This window comes from Netta rufina (assembly GCF_964035555.1).
Source record: "Netta rufina genome assembly, chromosome: 22".
Lineage (NCBI taxonomy): Eukaryota > Metazoa > Chordata > Aves > Anseriformes > Anatidae > Netta > Netta rufina.
This window is the reverse complement of record NC_140146.1, coordinates 7,365,166-7,383,153: the sequence shown is the minus strand read 5'-3', so window position 1 is coordinate 7,383,153 and position 17,988 is coordinate 7,365,166. Positions and strand designations below refer to the sequence as shown.

The 17,988-nt window shown below is 44.8% G+C and overlaps 1 protein-coding gene across 1 annotated transcript in view; it reads left to right on the top strand.

Moving 5' to 3' along the window:
• CAMTA1 (calmodulin binding transcription activator 1) overlaps positions 1-17,988 on the top strand; it is a gene marked incomplete at its 3' end in the record, with an annotated part of 330,178 nt that overhangs the window by 90,653 nt on the left and 221,537 nt on the right. The gene's annotated exons all lie outside the window — the stretch shown is intronic.

The window sequence follows — 17,988 nt, the reverse complement described above, 5'->3', positions numbered from 1 at the left end:
TATCCCCAAATTAGATAGGATTCGTTATTATTATTTTTTTTTTTCTGGTCTTGTTAAGTAATGCTTTTGCTTATCATTGTCAAAATGTGTCTGTAACACCTGGAAGGAAAGAAATTTGAAACATTTTGTCTTCTGAAGTGGTTCTCCAAGACCCAAAGCTGCTGTAGTGGTGGACCTGTAAATGGATCTGTCCTGCTGATGACAGCAGTGAGTCTCATTTTCTTTTTGTCTTTAGAGCGTGTAAATGCTCAGTTTCACTCCACTTCTTGGCTGCAGTATAACAGGTAATATGATAATATTAGAAAAGGTTATTTTCTGGCCTGGTTGGTAATCCAAGTTTCAGAAATAACACAAAATAATTCTTGCTGAACCTTTGCCAGACAAGCCTATTAAGTGGTCAGAAAGCATATTAAATAGTTGGGATACACATGGCATCATTAAAGATAAGAGATTATAAATGTGTTTGTAGTAGTGTTTTATGACTTTAAGAGTTTGGTTTGCTAAAGGCAATGCATGAGAATAGTTCTCTTATTAATATTACAATACCTTCCTCCTGCATGTTTACACTTGAAAGAAATAATGTCCCAGGAGAAGGAAAGTTGTGATGGCTGCTCAAGGACCTTCTGAAACTGTTGAGTTAGTTTTGATTTTTTTAAAAATTTCTTTTATTATTATAATTAATTGGAGTACTTAAATGCTGAGTTCATACAATCAGGGCTCTTGGTATTAAAGAATTAATGACATCGATCCTGCGCTGAACTGGAACATTCTCTGTTCTTTGTTTGCTGCTGTGGGTGCTGCTAATTTCATTTCAGAAAATTAATAAAAATGAATTGCACCACTGACACTTATAGAGTTTCTTAATACAATGATATATAGTATGATTTGAGGAATAAGTATTAGATGAATTGCTGTAGCTGACTCTAAGAGAACTGTTGGACTTTATACTTCAGGACCAGGTTGCTGCCTGCACTGCTGTGTGCACAGGAGAGCACTGGGCAGGCACGTGCTTTGGGGATATGCTATAGGACTTTCTTGGCCAGGAGCTGTTATGTTAGGTGGAAAAAGAGATGAAAGTTGCCAAGTTATTGTTCTGTGCACAAAAAAAATGTACTTGTCTGTTGGATGTCTGCCCATTTAAAAAATATCTTTCAACCTTTGTTTTAAGAGTATAACCTGATATTATTTAGGATTCTTGTAAATGTGGATAATTGCAATCTCATGCTTGGTTGTGTATCCTAGAATTTGGATATTGCAGAATAAGATACGTGGATGTTGAATAGGATAGGGTTTCATTGTGATCCAGTAAAGGAGCCCTCACTGGGCTGATGCAGTGTGGTGGGACCTGCCAGGCAGCAAGTTCTGAAATTTCTGATTACTGAATTAATACATAGGGTGGTAAAAGAGGGAAGAGTTCGTTTCAAGCCACACCTACATGCCTGCAATTGCTGAATGTCTTGATCTTTCTCACAAGGAAACTTCAGTGTTTCAAACACAGTACCAGTCAGATACTGTTTTGGTCACGGATGGAGGAGGGCTCTTCTTATAATGCCATTGTGTTGACATTAAGGGAGCTACAAGAAAACAGTCTTTAATACTGCTTTTTTATGAAACTTCTTGTTGAATGACTCTAGTTGATAAAATATGCTAATAAGTATACCGAAATATTATTAAAACTGTCTTTCGAGCTCTCCATTTTATCAACATAAATTAACAGTATCTCTCACAATACATCGACCTTGATGTTTCCTTGTAATGGTGTTTGGTTGCTTGATAATTTGCCAGATCATCTGCAATGGGTATTCCAGTCGTCAGTGTGAATTGGTGGAGCTTTTTTGCTAATGCAGCAATACTGAAATTTCTGCCGTTTCCAAGTTTAAATGCAAATCGTTTAAATAAATAAATAAGTAGATTGATATTTATATATCAAGTAGAATTTAATCGTTATTTTCATTGGAATTTCAATGACAAAGCTGACTTAATCTAGGAAGTTCTGCTACATGAAGGTACCTTGCTTATTTGCTTCCAAGTATCTTCTATAGTTTAGAAGTTTGTTTTATATTTTAGAGTATCTTAAAAATATTTGTACTATCTAATATATTTTCGTCTGTATTTCACAAGTAAGGCACAGACAACCAAAGATTTAGCAATGGCCATAAGCTGCAAGGTTAGTCTTTCAACTGGGAATGGTGCTTGGGTGTTTCAACCTTCTACACAACACTCAGAAATAGTGAGCTTCTAGTGCTCTGAAAAGTAAGTTTCATGTCGTATTGAGTATTTGGTTATCAGATATTAAGAGTAAAGTCGTATTTTTTCCTCCAACCGATGGTTGTTATTGTCCTGATTCCTGTGCTTGCCTCTTCCAGCACTGCATTTGGACTTTGTACTGCGTGACCCATCTCTGGATCAGCCGTGTTGTACCCCGTAGCAGGAGCTTTGTTTGTGGTTTGGCCATGCCCTGGGATGTGTGGTGTGTCCAGACCCCGTTAGGTATCTCCAGATCCCTGCTGGAACCGTTGCTATCAAGCGGATGGTGCTCGGGTGGGCATGGTTGCGTGGGTAACAGTGGGTCCAGTGATACCATTAAAATACAACATTTTAGTGGTCATCTGGTGGGGTCCAGCACAAATTGCTGAAATGTAACTGTAATAGAGAAAGCTGGAGATAAAATATATGCTTAAAACAAGGCCAAAACAGATTTTTGGAAAACTGAAACGTTCAGTCGCTTGCTGGGGTGCGTTCCCGTGCGTCCTGCTGCCTGGTTGGGGGTGAGAGTGGGCTTGGACGTCGGCAGGCGGAGGGTAAGCTAAAAACTTCTGCTGTGCTGCTCGCAAAGCCTGGAAGATAAATGTTTCTCGGGAAGTGTTTCAAGAAGCTGACACTGCGATAAGCTATCATTTGTACTAATATGTGAAGTGGCTGGGGAAATTCCCAGATGCGGATTTTCAGCCCTGAAAGAAACCAAATGCCATTTTTAGGCAGTGAGACTTGGCAATGATTAATATTTCCAGAACTAAAAAAAGTTCAGTTGCAGTATACTCATACAAATCAATAGCAATTTGCATATACTGTCAGTATCTATTTGTGGTAATTTAGTCGTACTTCTGCTACCTACTGGGTTATTTTTAGCATTTTAATTTCTCTCCCCTGGCTTAAGGAAAACAAGCCTTGCTTTTCATTTAATAGACAAGGACAGTAGGCTGTACAGCGTTTCCTACTGATAAATTCTGACCTAATAAATCACAAAGTTGTCAGGATCCAGTTCATCACAACAGCAACAAAAAAGGCTTAGCTCCGTTTGTAGCATCTGGCTAGGAACGGGAAGGGTTCGTCTCACCCATTAGTGCTCTTTGTTCGCTGAGAGGGGCAAGGGCTGTGCTGTCATCTGCCAACACCTCAAGGTCACGGAGCTGGCTGAGCAAAACTCCATGGCACGTTTGGGTTCAGAGGTGAGCTTGAGCCCTGTTACTGCTTGGAATCCTTCTCAGGGGATGGCTCCCTGGATGAGATCATGCTGGTGGTGAAGGAGGATGAAACGTGTGGGACTGGAGTAGGAGCGGTGCCTTTGTTTTTGGGGGAAACACAAACAGGATGAAAACCAGGCAAGATGTGTGCTATGATTTGGGCTCAAGGGAAAATGCATGGGAAAGCATTGCTGTGCTGCGCAAGGTGGTTGTGTGCTGGGCGAAGGACGAGCTCAGGGAAGAAAGGTCTGGTATTTCTGATTTTATGGGAAATTGCAGATAACTTCCATGCTCTGTGGCAAGCCAGGATTTCAGTGAAGCTGCACCCAGCTCAAGTCCCAGTGACATTCCAAGCAGAGCAAGACACAGAAAAATATGGAACCCAACTTTCTTTCGTCAATCCTGTAGTGTCTTGCTCGAGGACTGCTCTGCCACTTAGTCACCTCATCTTTAGCTGATGCTGGTCACTGAAACAGGAGATGCAGATTACATTAGACTGGTTAGAAATCACTTTTGCTGATTGAAATGCACTCAAAACAATAATCGTTTTCCTCTATTATTTTTAGTGATTTTTGCTGGCCACAGAGTTTTGAAATTTCCTTTGAAATCCAATTTGCTATGTTAAATATGGGCTTGTACCTGGGCTGAAGTGGAGGGGACCCATCCACAATGAGATTTAGAGGGAGCATGGCAGGATAATGTAATAAAATACCTGCTCCAGCAAGATGCCTGGAGGGGTGTACAAGTGAAAAGCAATGCAGCCATTGCCCTGGAGAGCCGCCCGGCGTGCAGAGCAAAGCCTTGCTGCTGTGCCGGGTCCTCGTGGTGCTCAAGCAGGGGTGGACACAAACCAGCTGGGGGTCTGCAGCAGGGGAGTTGCTGGGGACAGGGCCAGCCCTGCTCCCCTCGAGGGGTGGCACGCGGGGTGTCCGCAGGTGCTGCCGGGCCTCCCCCTGCCCCGTGTCCCTTGCTTGTCCTTGATCCAGGTCGGGGAGCTGCTTCTGGGAGCTCCTCAGCTATGGCTTTGGTACTGTGCTTAAAAACAGCAGCAACAAAAAGTTTACGACGTGTTTCCAAGTCTCAGAGGAGTTGTGGAGCTGGGGCAACTTGGTGAGAAATGTGGTTTGGGAACCCGTTAGCTCTCACTGCCAGACCCTACCCATGTTTCGGTTTCTGGTTGTGTTTTCCTGGCCATTTCCCTGTGTATTGCCAGAGGCTGTGTTCCTCTGCTGCAGATCCAGTGCTGTGCTTTGTGTTTGTGTGCACATGCGTATTATGGGGAGCGGGAGGTTGTTCAGGGCTTCAAAACGGTTTGGTGAGAGTCCTGCTGGACTATACGATCTGTTTTATATGTATATCTATGTACACAGGTATATATGTACGCACATATATCATAATTACATTATATCTGCAATAGCCATTTTTATCAGAAATGGCCAGGGGCTTCTAAAGATAAGTTAGAATTTTGCAGTATATTAATTTTGTATTAAATAATTAATAATAAAGTTAATTGAATTATTCAATTTTCAGGTAAAAAAATAGGGTAATAAATATTCATAACTTATTTTATTAAGGGAATTTCCATTTCCTATGTCATTAAAGTGAGATTAACTAAGGTTGGTTTTAAATGAAGATTGAAAACAATTGTGCTTTAGAATTAATTTACTCTTAGGTCATTACCTTGCAAGCCAGCTCTCCAGTGTGCTTTGTGCTGAAGCCATTGTGTTGTATTGGGTATTTGTTGTAGTTTTCTCAGTGAAATTACTCAGTTATTTATAACGGGGGGGAGCATGTGTTGTATATATTTTTTGATGTATGTTTATTATAAAAATCTCAAAACTCAATAAATACTTAAAATATATAGGGGTCCACAACCCCTTACACAAAATAGCTGCCACTGCTCCTCCCAGGTAATACCGGCATAGTTCTCAACTTGGTTGCTTTCACTGGCTACAACTGCAGCATTTTGAAGGAGGCACGAGGCCCGGGGCTGCACAGATGCGTAAGGAAATTACCCTCTTAAACTCAACCTAGTTGGCTGCTAGTTCACATCAAAAGTGTAGCTGTAATTCTCCCTGGTATTTCAACTTGGTAATAAGAGACAGTAGCATTCATAGCGATTTAGTACCTATTTTTGATAGCTCTTGATTGAGCTGTTGAAGAAAAGCCCTGGAATTTCCTGACATTGAAACTTGGTGCAGTTAGTAAAAAGCTCCAAAAGTAGTTTTCAAGATTTTCATTTCTGCTCATACCTGAAGAAGTGCCACGCTGGCATTTTTTTTGCTGCAGAACTGGGTTTCTGCAACATTATACTTGAGAAACCTTGAGAACCTGCTGCTGCCAGGTTGTTTTGGGGCTTCTGAAACGAAAGGTGGCTCATGAGGCTGAAGGCTGCGCAGCAAGGTGAAGCACGTGTTAGCTGGAGGCCGTGAAAAGACAACAGCACAGAATTTGTGATCCATTCCAGAGGATCCGTTGATCTCCAGTCCTGGTGAGCACAAATAAAAATACTCAAGAGCTCGTGTTAGATGTCTAAGGCATGCTTTTAGGGTCCTCAGTTTCTCATGCAGCTCATACACAGAACTAGCAACCATACCCCTGCATGATGCTGAAATTCTGGGTTTTCAGCTTACGGTGTTGGAAATTCTGTTTACATGTTTGGGGTCTCATATGACCTATTTTTCCTCCATCAAAGGAAATGTGTGAGCTGTCAGCTTTTTCTAGCTTGGGATGCTACTTGACATAATCCCTGCTAAATATGGCACATCGCTTTTTACACTTTAAAGATTTCATGACTCTCAACTCATAATGCTCTCAGTATTTCCTACTCTTTTTTTCTTTTCTTTTTTTCTTTTTTCCTCCCTGAAGAGGATAAACTGTGCGGGGATGGTTTCACTAGGCATTGATTCATATAGGTTTTTAGCCCCTGTGGTCCCAGGGAGTTGAGAAGCCAATAATAAATTCTTTCAACAGCCCATTCCTTTTGTTTTAAAATGACCTAATAGCAGAATTGTTGGTACCATCAGGATGCCTGGCCCAGATCTGTTCATTGTCTTCAAGTATTTCATTCAAATGCTTCACATGAATTATTCAGCCAGGACAGCAGGTTAAAGCTGGTGCTACTGGAGAGCTTGTTGCGCTTAATATTTAACCAGCAACGCAGGAGAGTGGCATCACTGTGAAGGACAACGCTGGCAGACTCAGAAGTAAGGTGAGATATTCACGTACATTTAAGGACAGAATTCAATTGTCGTGGATGCTGCAGGTGGCCTCCTTCCACCTCTTACCTGTCTGCAGTGGTCAGGCTCCTACCACGCCTCATTTCAAAGCTGCTTGCTCTGCCTTGGTGCTCTGGGTCTGCCCATCCCTTCGTGGGGGCATCTCCCCTCCTCACTGCCCCTCTTCACGTGGGTATCAGGAGGGAGTTCTGTGGCATTGCCCCTCCTGCTGTGGAGACAGATAACCCTAAAAAATGTAGAATCATCAGAAAAAGCAATTATCTGATAATACAGTGATTAAATTATTCAGCAAACTACTGTCTTCCTGTAGCCAGGCTTGGTAAGCTTTTCCCATCCATAGATAAGGTCCACAAAAACATGTAGCGTTACTTTTGGGACAAAAGTGGCATTTGGAATTTGTCCAGGCCCTGATTATTTCTAGATCAAATATGATGGGGAGCAGGAGGTTGTTCAGGGTTTCAAAGGCTGCTCGGCACGAGTGAGTCCTCCTGTTGGATTGTGTGATCTGGGTTTAATGGACTATGAGCTGAATGAGATTGTAGCTGCTTTGGTTCTGCTCAGAGTGAAAAAAAAGATTAAAAATGCAGTAAAAGATGCATCGTTTTGTGCTGCTCGTGGCCAGAACCAGACTATCTGATACTTTTATGTGCTTTGTGCTTCAAGGTTGAAGGGTATCAAGAAGTAGGGAGGGTTTAATTGCCGTTATGGTAGGTACTACTTTGGAGATACCCTTGTCTATGTAATGTGTAAAGGCTGCAGAAGGGCCTGATATTTGTACTGTTTTTAAAAAGTAACAAAATCTATGTCACATTTTAAATGGTTTACAACTTAATTTATATTCTGGTATGGTAATGAAGAAGCATCCTTTGTCCAGGAGGTGAGATATGCAAAAATAACCTTTAAGTTGCTTGTAATTAACCTTTAATGATATTCTCTCACTTTTCCAATACATTCTCTGCATCAAAAACAACATACAAAAAGTGTCTGAGACTGCTTGTTGCATCTTAATGGCCTGCGAATACGAGCTGATTAAAAATAAACTATTTATTGGGTTATTTATTGACAAAGAATTTTTCCTCCAGGAAACCTGGCACTGAAATTTAAATGTTGGACTGAAGACAAGCGCCTTGGCTATCCGTAGCCTCCTGTGTTTAGTCAGCAGAGATCAGGACGGACACACAAGGTGCAACGGAAAGGCGTGCATTATGTCAAGAATGTGGATACTTCCCTTTCAGACAGGGGCAGCGTTAATAGTATAATATTAATCATAAATACAGCATGATTTAAATTGCACTCTGGCATATTAGTAAGTGCACGCTAAAAAATCGTGAATTGGGAGCAGGATTTTTCAGCACTGTGTATGTGAAGAACAGCCAGAGAACTTGATTGAGGGGAGCTGTGCATAATGGAGGACCTGCTATTCACACTTGAAGAATACAAATTGATTTGTGTAACAAACTGTGTTTGTCAGAAGATGAGGAGCTGACTACAGAGGCTGATTTTTGTACTGAATGAGAGTGCTTGTAGGTAATGAGTAGGCTTTTATCTTCATGTGGAACAAAGAATAATTTGCTAACCTGGTAGCTGGTGTGTTTGACAGATACACATGCTGTTCATATGCACGCTGCTATGCTCGTGATGTCCTTAGCGAATTCTTCTAAAGAGGTTGTGGTCTTGGTGGATATTTACAGAATTGCGTATTTATTCCTTTTTTTCTCCCAGAAGGTCCTGTCCCTTGAGGTACGAGTTCTTAGTTCCGATCCTACTGCACCTGAACAGCAAGAGGCTTTCTTTTTTTCTGGTTATGAGGCACTAGCTTTAGCTTCTGGTTGTTTCCTTTTCTTCCTCTTCTCTTTGAGGTTTTTGAACAACGTATTTTTATAGCTGATACGATCTGGTGCAGTTGTGGGATGTTTTTCGCCGCTGTTGGCAGAGATGCAACAGGAAAGGTGAAATCTTTTGCCCAGTAGGCGTTTGAGTCACTGTTCTTGGCACTGAAGCCAAAGGGGATGCCAGGAGCACTAAGATGATCCGAGATGAGGCTGAGACCTACGAACATCATTAAAATTGAGACTACCTTTAGGTATATTATTGCTGCATGTGGAGAAATGGATACACAGCATCAACCTTTATTGTTCATTGTGGGAGACGGTGACAACACTCACTCATCGCAGGTGATGGGCATCTTCTACCCTCTGTCCATCTCTTTTTGCTGTTTGCAGCTCTTATTTCATTAAGATGTCTCCTTTTCCCTTTCTCTTTGCTTGTGGGATTTCTCCAGGACTTCAGGTACATCCTGTTCCTCCTGCTGGGGAGATGAATGTTTCATGAAGAGCTTAGTAGTTAGTGACAAGGTCTCTGCCACTCCTGGTCCATCCATGCAGATGAAAACCCAGTGTGTGTTTCTTCTGTGGGTTCCTGCTTTGTTCTGTACAAAAGTACAAGGATCCTGCAAACCTGCCACCAAAGAGTGCTCTGTGGGAGCTCGGAGCTCTGAGGGAAAGAACCTCCACCATGGGCTAAAGATCCAAAGGAGTGGTTTACAAATGTTTAATGGGAATGTGGAGAGCTAAAACAAGTAGGGGTCACCTACTGTGCTTACCTATGGAGTCGATGCTTTTGCATCACTTCATTTAAGCATATTAACACGTTGCATCTGTTTTGCATTTAAATGGAAAGATTTTCCAGTCTGTAATGTCATGAGTGGGATTAGATGTACGAAAAGACAATAGTGGAAGAGGACAAGGAGGGCTTCTGCTCCTTGCCTGAGGCATGCGATGGGCTGACTGCACTGTGATGGTTCTCGCTGTTTTGGAAATGCCCCTGGTGCCCCACGTCTCTGGTACCAAACCTTGAAGTTTAGCAGCAATGAGGTAAGGACAGCAGCGAATCTGAACGGGGCATTTTGGCCACTCTTACCTCCGTGGCAGCTGGGGAAGGCTCCCAGGGACTGCAAGAGAGCAAGGTCAAACGAGGAGGAAAGCAAGGTCAAATGCAGCCTGATCTGATAGCAAATCGTGGAGATACAGGTTGATCGGAAAAAATAAGCATAGTCTGAATGTTTTATTCCACCTGTATTTGCCCATTCTTGCCACTTTTGTGCTGTTGGTTTAATTTTACAGAGCAGAGACTGACCTTCCCTGTGTGGCAGTAGCCTGATGTTCCTGTGATGCCGTATCAGCTGGTATCATTGACACTTACACTACACAAACAAAATGCATTTTTTCTTTGTGGCTAGATATCCAAATCCATTCATTTTACACTCCTGAGATGGCGTAGGAAATAGCCGTGAGCACGTAGCAGCTCCAGGTTTCACTGGTTTTGGACAGGGTGGCAGCTGAGCCTTGCTGCCTCAGCTCTGTCACAGAGGGACGCCAGCTGGCAGGAGGGCTGTGTGGGTCCAGGTAAACCCAGTCCATACGTGGTGTGCCCCCACGGACCCCGTACCACGTGCCATTGCTGACGGGAGTGCGGTGACTGCTGAAGGGCCCGGTGCTTGCAGGGCTGGCCCCATCCCATGCCACGTCCTGCACTTGCCCCGTCTCCCAGGGTGAGGCATTCTCCACATGAATTTGTTTTAAAGCTCATAGGCAACATTCCTTATTTCAGACGTGTTGTTTCCAAATTGCCAACTGCCTATTTGTTCCAGACAATTGTGGATACAATCAGCAAAGTAAGCTGCGCTGTAGGGTTTAATTATTTGACTAATGGACAATGACTGATGAGCTGGTGTCCCGGCTGTGCTGCACCTCTGTGCTGCAGGAGGGAGCTTGTGCGGCGGTGCTGCTCGTCGCTCTGCGCTCCTGGGTCACGCTCAGAGCTCTCGGCTCCTTCTCTGATTCATCTTGCCGGCCACTTGCTTGCTTTCTGCAGTCTGGTATAATTTCTCTCGAGGCTGACGATTTTAATTCAGATTGGTCTCCTGTAATTCACACTCCTGTTTACAAAGTCATCAATTCGAAAGCCCCACAATCCTTACCGGGGTTCTGCAACATCAACATTATAACAAAACTAATTATTACTGTCCTTTTCATAATGTCACCGTCAGGTACTTAGGGACATATTTTTCCATTTCCTCTGCTGTTGCTTTTCTGTGCTTCATCCACGGACTATTATGTCTGTGGTATTCTGTTCCCTGTGGCTGTATGTATTTTCCTGTAGGTATAGATTGGTTTTGTGGTATCTGTACGTCCCCCTGCTTGTATTTACCTCCTGTGGGAAACTCCTTGTGCATGGTACAACAGCAGGCAGTGCAGTTCCCGCTTCCTGGATCTGGCTATCTGCAAGGAGGCTGATATGAAAGGGTGCTGCTAATAATCCTATCAAGCTCAGGATACGCTTAATAATATTGGTAGTTGCTCCAACCCCACCTGAATTCACAAATTTTGTAGATATAGAAAACACCTCTTAATATTTTACGTTTGTTTACTCAACCATACAAAGTGCTGGTATTTCCACTTCCGTACAGATCCAAGAATGAACAGGAGTGCCTGTGATGAATTGTCAGGTCTCCAGCGCCGAGTTTAGGTAGAAACCAAGAGCCCAGAGGCTGTGCTGTCTGACGGTGGGCTCCATGGCTTCTGCGGTGCGTTGCTCCGTCGTTCTCAGCGGGCTGTGCCTGCACCCCTAAAGATGTTCTGTGTGCATGGCTTCGTCGGCATGGGCTCGCCTGGCACAGCTGCTGCAGGGCTGGAGGCTGCATCGTGGACTCAGGGTTTTATTAATTTTATTCAAGGTCTAAAGCTATTTCGATACGTTCACAACCAGATGCGTTTGCTCTTTTTTTGTTTAGCATATGTGAAAAGACAGCAGTCCCTGACATGGCTACAGGTTTTTTTGTTTGTTTGTTTGCTCTTAAATATAATTTGCTTGTTCCTTACATCTTGCTTTTGTCCCCTACTCGCCCGTGTTGTTTCCTTTTCTGGTGGCTGGATTTGAGCACCTCAGTGCCCGCTGCACAGCCTTCAGTATTTCAGTACTTTAGGTTTGAAACTGTTCTGTGATGAGGACAGGCTCGGGCATCTCACAAAGAAGCCCTGTGCCTCTCCTGTGTTGCCCTCTGGCATTTCAGACTTTGTGCATCTTCTCACCATCGCCTTCATCAGTGGACACGTGCCTCTAGGCAGACTTAGGGATACCCGGGAGGCTTGAGCACAGGCCCTTGGATTTTTGGTTCTTCTGCACTGTGGAGCTGGCAGAGAGCTCGGCTTCACCTGGCTGCCAGGTGCCTGCAGCGCAGTGCAGCTCTGCTGCTGCGTGCCGCGCTGTGCTGCAGGACTGAGTGGGGGCCAGAGGTGCTGCAGAGGTGAATAAACGTGCTCAGATGAAACGTGGGGGGGTTGGTGGGTACGCAATAAACATGAAAGCTGTGGGAGCATAGCTATAAGGGTTAAGATGACTTTTTTTTTTCAGTCCTGAGAAACAAAAATCTGGCAAAGATTCGTACAGAGTTACACTTGGCTGGCACTCTTGCTCTGCGCACTGTAACAATACTTTAATATAATTAAATTTTAAATTCCATGTTGAATCTAGTGGGTAGGCAGATGTACCGGTATGTTAAACTTTATGTCACTTAAAAATGGTTTTCAAGTACATCAGAGGGAGATCATCCAGCTGTAAAATTATCTGCTTTATGACGCTGCATTGCAGCTTTGGTCTTTTTGTTTTAATTAAAAATGTACCTTAAATCCAACATCTTCAGATAACTTTCCCCATGCCTTTTTTGTTGCCTGCAATTTAGTGACAGCATGTAAAACTACATGGTTCTTCTGTGAGTTTTTGGCTTTGTTTATGGGGGAAGAAAAGTTTATTAATTAAGATAAACGTTTCCTGTTTGCCTTAGCTTAATCATTGGCGGGTGTTCTTCTGATTGCTGTGAGCGGCAGAGCCGGTCACTCACCCAGCCTGCAGCTCTGGTGCCGAGGTGCTGACGCACGAGGAATAAATCAGCCCTTCCCTGCCTTCTCACCCTGTGCTTCGCAGGCTCCTGCTGGAGAGTGGAGCCACAAACGCCCACGAGGGGCTTGAGCAGGATGGGACAGGGTGGGATTTGTAAAGGATGTGGAGAACAAGCTCCTGAAGTACCCTGTGGTGTGCAGGTTATTCTTATTAACCCTCAGCCAACCAGTCCAAACATCACTGACTCCTGAAAGCAGCGGTTCAGAGGCAGCTGTGAGGCTGTGGCCGGGCTGAGCACCCCTGGGAAGGGCTGGGGCAGTGCTTGGCTCTTCTGCCAGCGCTCTGCTGCCTCTCCCGGGCTCCGTGCTGCTGCAGCCAGAGACCTGCCCGTGCCTTGAGCCACCCGATCGTGGTCGGGGATCACTGGAGACCCTCTGTAGAAAGAGACAAGGCTTAACTCAGCTTTCTGTGTGCTTGCTCTATCAATAAACTCTAAGCGCTTGTAGGAGAGCTGTAGTCACATTCAGTGAGGGATAGAGAGCTCACTTACAGCTTCTGCCCAGAAGACTGCGGGGACCAGGTGGCCAGGCAGAGGACGGGGATCAACACCAGGCTAAATTACAGGTCTGGTGTGGCCTCGTGCTCAAGGCAAGAAGCCGGGCAGGAGAGACCCGCGGTGCACTCCGGGGGCTGCTGGCCGGCTGCGAAATATGAGTCTGCTAAATCATTAACTGGGCTGCTTCTGGAATTAAATAAAATGCCTGGTCCCAAGGCGTTCCACGTGATGATTCACCAAGTTTTGCAATGTGATTTATGTTTAGCTGTAGGATTATTGTTTTCTATTGATTCTGAGGGAAATAAAACAGCAGTAAAAGCCCATCGTAAGCCTCCCAACGGAGCTCGATAAGTTGAAGCTTTCCTGCAAGAAATACTGTTGTCTCTTTGGTGGGTAACTCCTAAATCAGCAGCCCCCACGAGCCTGGGTGCGCAGGAGGTTTCCAGCATCACCCTGCTCCCCTCCTCTTCTCCCGTTAGTCATCCAGCAGCCCGTGCCACTGCTGTGCCGTGATCCTGCCCCGGCGTTCCTGGCAGGACGTGGATCCTTGGGATTGTGGCTGGGGTTACAGGGAGCTGATCCACGCCTGGTGATGCTGGGGAGGTTTGTAGTGCTCCTCCCGGCTGTGTGACTGTCAGAACTGAACCCCCCCTGCCTCCTGCTCTGCTTGTGTTACAGGCGGCAATTAAAACTTTTTCTCTCATGGTTCAATTATTTTTAATTCTCCTGAGAAATGAAGTTTTGCCTAAAAATGACTCTGCTTGCTTGGAAAGCACTAATTTTTTTCAGTCTTCCCTAGTGTGCTGTCGTCCTAGGGTGTCTTGTTTGCTTCTTAGATGCCTGGCATTTTTACAAAATGAATAGTAAAATCTATCGACTCTGTCAAAGCTGTCATGCCTTCTTGCTGTAGAACAGAGCCAAAATATGCCAGTGTGTACTGCTGGAATTTATTTTTTCCCCCAGCCTAATTTAACAATGCCATGTTCAACACAAAGCACTGAACAACTTGGCCATATTTTTACAACAATTAAGTGGTGAAGAGTTCTTGAAGGCTGGTCGGGATGGCAGCAGCAATAGTTCCTCCCAGGAGGGCCAAGCAGCGCTTGATGCTGGCTCATGCCCTGATCAGGCCTTGTGCTCCGGCATGGGAAGAGCTATCGTGGTGGCAGGTTCCTGTGACAAAAGCAAAGACTTTGCAGGATGTATGAATCGCATAGTCCTGCTCGGATAGTTGGTAGCCATGGGCATGCTGCATTTGAACGCCGGAGTACCACAGGCTGCTAGCATTCATCTCCCTGTATGAAATCCCAAATCAATCCCAAATCAAGGCATTCCCAGTGCAGGACTTCAAGTAGCTGTGTAGGTGTGAGCTGCAGATCCCTTTGTGTCCACGGGGCCCCGTGCAACCCCTCTGCTGGCACACAGCGCCCGGGCATCAGCACAGCGCACGTGGCTCCTGCTGCTGCCAGTGGGAATGAATGGTGCCCGTGGCATGATTTCTGTATTTATGTTATAAATGCCAATGATGAACTAAATTAAGACAAATAAGGCTCTTCCCGCTCACTGTTTAATTTACAAAATTTTAACGAGACTAATAACATCTGTACTTGTTCCATCTTTCTGCTGGCTGGAAGGCTCTTAGCGGGTCTGACAGCTCCATGTTCAGCTTGGTCTGCGGTGATGCTTAAAAAAGTGAGGAGTTTACAATGTTTTAAGCCGTTTGTATTTTAGGAAGTACAGACACACTTCATCTCATACCAGTGGGGAAGCTGAGGGAGCGATACAGATGGCAGAACAACACCATATTTACAAGTGAAATGGTTGTATGTTTTAAGTGCTACTGTAAAAGGTAGCTGATGGGCTAATGTGTCACTGGGAATTGCAGCAGCAGACAGGCAGAGGTGAAGCCTTACATCGGCTATCTTATCTGCAGCCTGCTCCGTGCTGATGGAGGTGTTTGTCCTGGAAAGGGTAAATGTTACCTCCTGTGGATTCCCCTGGAGAAAACGGGGAGTCAGCGTTCACCCTGCCCACAGTGCTTCATCAAGCTTGTGTTGGCTGCTTTGCAATGCAAAATATCCCAAAAGAACGGAGTCTGGGATCCAGAAATAGATAGCAAAGGCCGGCCTGCCTGCGTAAGAGCAGAGAGTGAGCACTAGGTTTGAAGACTTGTGCAAATGTTCTTCATAGTGACCTTCATTGACTTGCACGTGGAAATCCTGGTAGGCTCTGCTGCCTGGAGGCTGAGCGGTTGTTTCTGGAACTGCCGCGCTCAGTCACAGCGCTGGAGACACCCCTGGGACACGGAGCAGAGCAAACCTCGTTAGCAGGCTGCAGGCAGTGCCCAGCGGGGTCTCCCAGCACCTGTGCCTGCTCCGAGAGGTCTGCATCAGGCCCGTGGCAGGGCTGAGCTTCTAGGGCAGCTCTGTAAGGCTGCTTTCTGTACGGTGATAGCAAACCTGCACGTAGCAGGCTCTGTCCTGCCCCTTGTCGTTCCCTCTCCTTCTCAGAGAGCGGGGTAGCCTCCTCCAGTGCAGATCGTGCATTTACTTAGGGAGAACAGAAGCTTGAAGAGCACAGAGCAACTTGTTTTAGAGTTAATGGTGTAAACTTGCAGGGGCGGTGAGGTGTGGCCGAGGTCTGCAGAGGCACCAGGTCCCTGCCCTGGTGGCCGCTCGCCATCTCACCTGGCACAGCGCTCGGCAGCACCAGGACCTTTTTGTCTTGCCTCTTACGCACTGTGGGACAGTTAAGTTGCTGACCTTACGTGGTCAGATTATCAACTTCCACTACTACCATCTCTTTTTTTTTTTAAAAAAAAAACTCTTTTTTTAAAAAAAAAAAAAAGAAGATTGTTCTGTGGCTGTGAAGTTCACAGATGAGAGCAGGGTCTTGAACTTGCCATTCAGAGATGAAGGCAGCAGTTCTCCCTTCTTAGCCTGTAGAATTTGTTTGTGGGTTTGAGGATCAAAGCCATGTAAAGAGAATCCGTATGGCATCATTTCAGTGCCCTCTGAAAGGTGCCCGTTTGTTTCTTGTCAATTGAGCCTCTTACACAGCAAATGGGTCATGCAATGGAGATCTTCATGCTGGATAAGCAATTAGCTAAAACAAACTACTCAGAGGACAAATTATGCTGGGCTCTCACTCTGTAACAAATGAATTAATTGACTTTGTTTTGTATTTGTGACATGCTCCCTGTCTTCTACTTAACTTTCTCTCTAGCTGAAAGGCTCCTGCATTTCCTCTTGTTCTTTGCTGCTGCAGAGAGCAAGCAGCATATTAAGAGTTGATTTACACAGATAGAAATAAAGGAAGTCAAGTGATAAGAAAATGTGTAAAGGTTCTCTCAATTAAGAGAGACGAAACTTCTTTCAGCGGATTGTCTAGGAGTATTTATTTCATCTGCTTATCTAGGCTGTCATCAGTATTCTCTCTGAAACAGGCACTGCAACAGCACAAAGCTCGTCCAAGGCAGACTTTGCTAAAAACAAGCGTGGCCACCGAGATGTGGGAAGGGATCGTGATCTGTATGCTCTTACAAAGGCCTCTGATGCTGACCTTGGCAATCCTTTAGCGCACTGGCTGAGCTGCCCCAATGGTGAGAAACAAAAAGAAAAACTGGGACCTCAAAAATCCCATTTTGTAACATCGGTCAGACACCTGATCATTGCCCTGGCAGAGCTGGGAAACCTGATTCTTGGCCAACAAACACACTGCTGTTGAGTGAAACCTCACCGCCGTGCCATCTCCACCTAGGCAGGACTAGCTCCGTGCTGCCGCGTAGTTTGTCTTTTGGAGGCTCGTGGCTTTGTGAAACGTTGAAAAAGCAACTTCATTAGAAGAGCAGTTCCAAAGGACTGAACATGCTTGTCACAGAAACAAATTGAACTGTGGTGCTGAGACGTCATGCTTGCGTCTCTTTGCAGCGTTGGGCAGGTATTTTGTAGAGGAAAATACAGGGCCACACAAGGATTCTTCGAACAGCTTCCAGAAATGATTGATTTTTCTATGGGCTGCTGGCAGAAAGCTGGCAGAGCTCGTCACTAGCTTCTTGTAAGCATTCGTCCTACGTGCTGAGTGGGGATTTGCAGTGGTGGTGCTCACACACCTGGACACGTGAGACCCCGAGACCCATCAGAGGGCTGAATGGTAAAACTGCTCCTGCTCCCCGCGTGGATTTCTGCTGGGAAGACGTGGCTGCTGTAGCTGTGAGCGAGGTTTTTGTTGCATGCTGAGCTTAACCGCATGTGCGGCGTAAATTTGATTTATAAATGTTTTGAATTCTTAATTTTATAAACTAACATCGTTCTGCTATTAATTGCTCTCTATGATTTAAACTCCAAGGTGACATCAACACCGAATATATTTTAAAGGTCTTATTTGGATCTTTGGAAACGATATAATGTTATTAGCAGTATATTACCTTAGGTTATAGCACGTAGCTTCACCTCATGCTGTTGGAATAAGGATTACAATTTTCTGGCCCCTCTGGTGTACCGGGTGACTCATGAAATGATCTGGCCAAGTTGCTGGATTTATTTACAGTAAGTAAATTAAAGCTATGGTACAAATCTTTGCTGTGTAACAGGATTTGTGAGCAGCTAAGAAAGGTTGAAACTGTCGGAGCAGTTACCAGGAAGGTGCTTTGTGTGTGAGGGAGGATCTGGCTCACTGAGTATTGGCCCAGGCACGGGATGCTGAGGTGAAACATGCCCAAGAGTCATTTTTTTTTTCATTGTCCAGCTTCTTATTTCTGCTTTGTAGTATCCAAAGGGAAATTTACTAAAACAAAAGTCACGGAGAAGAGACAAACTGCCCGACTGGGCAA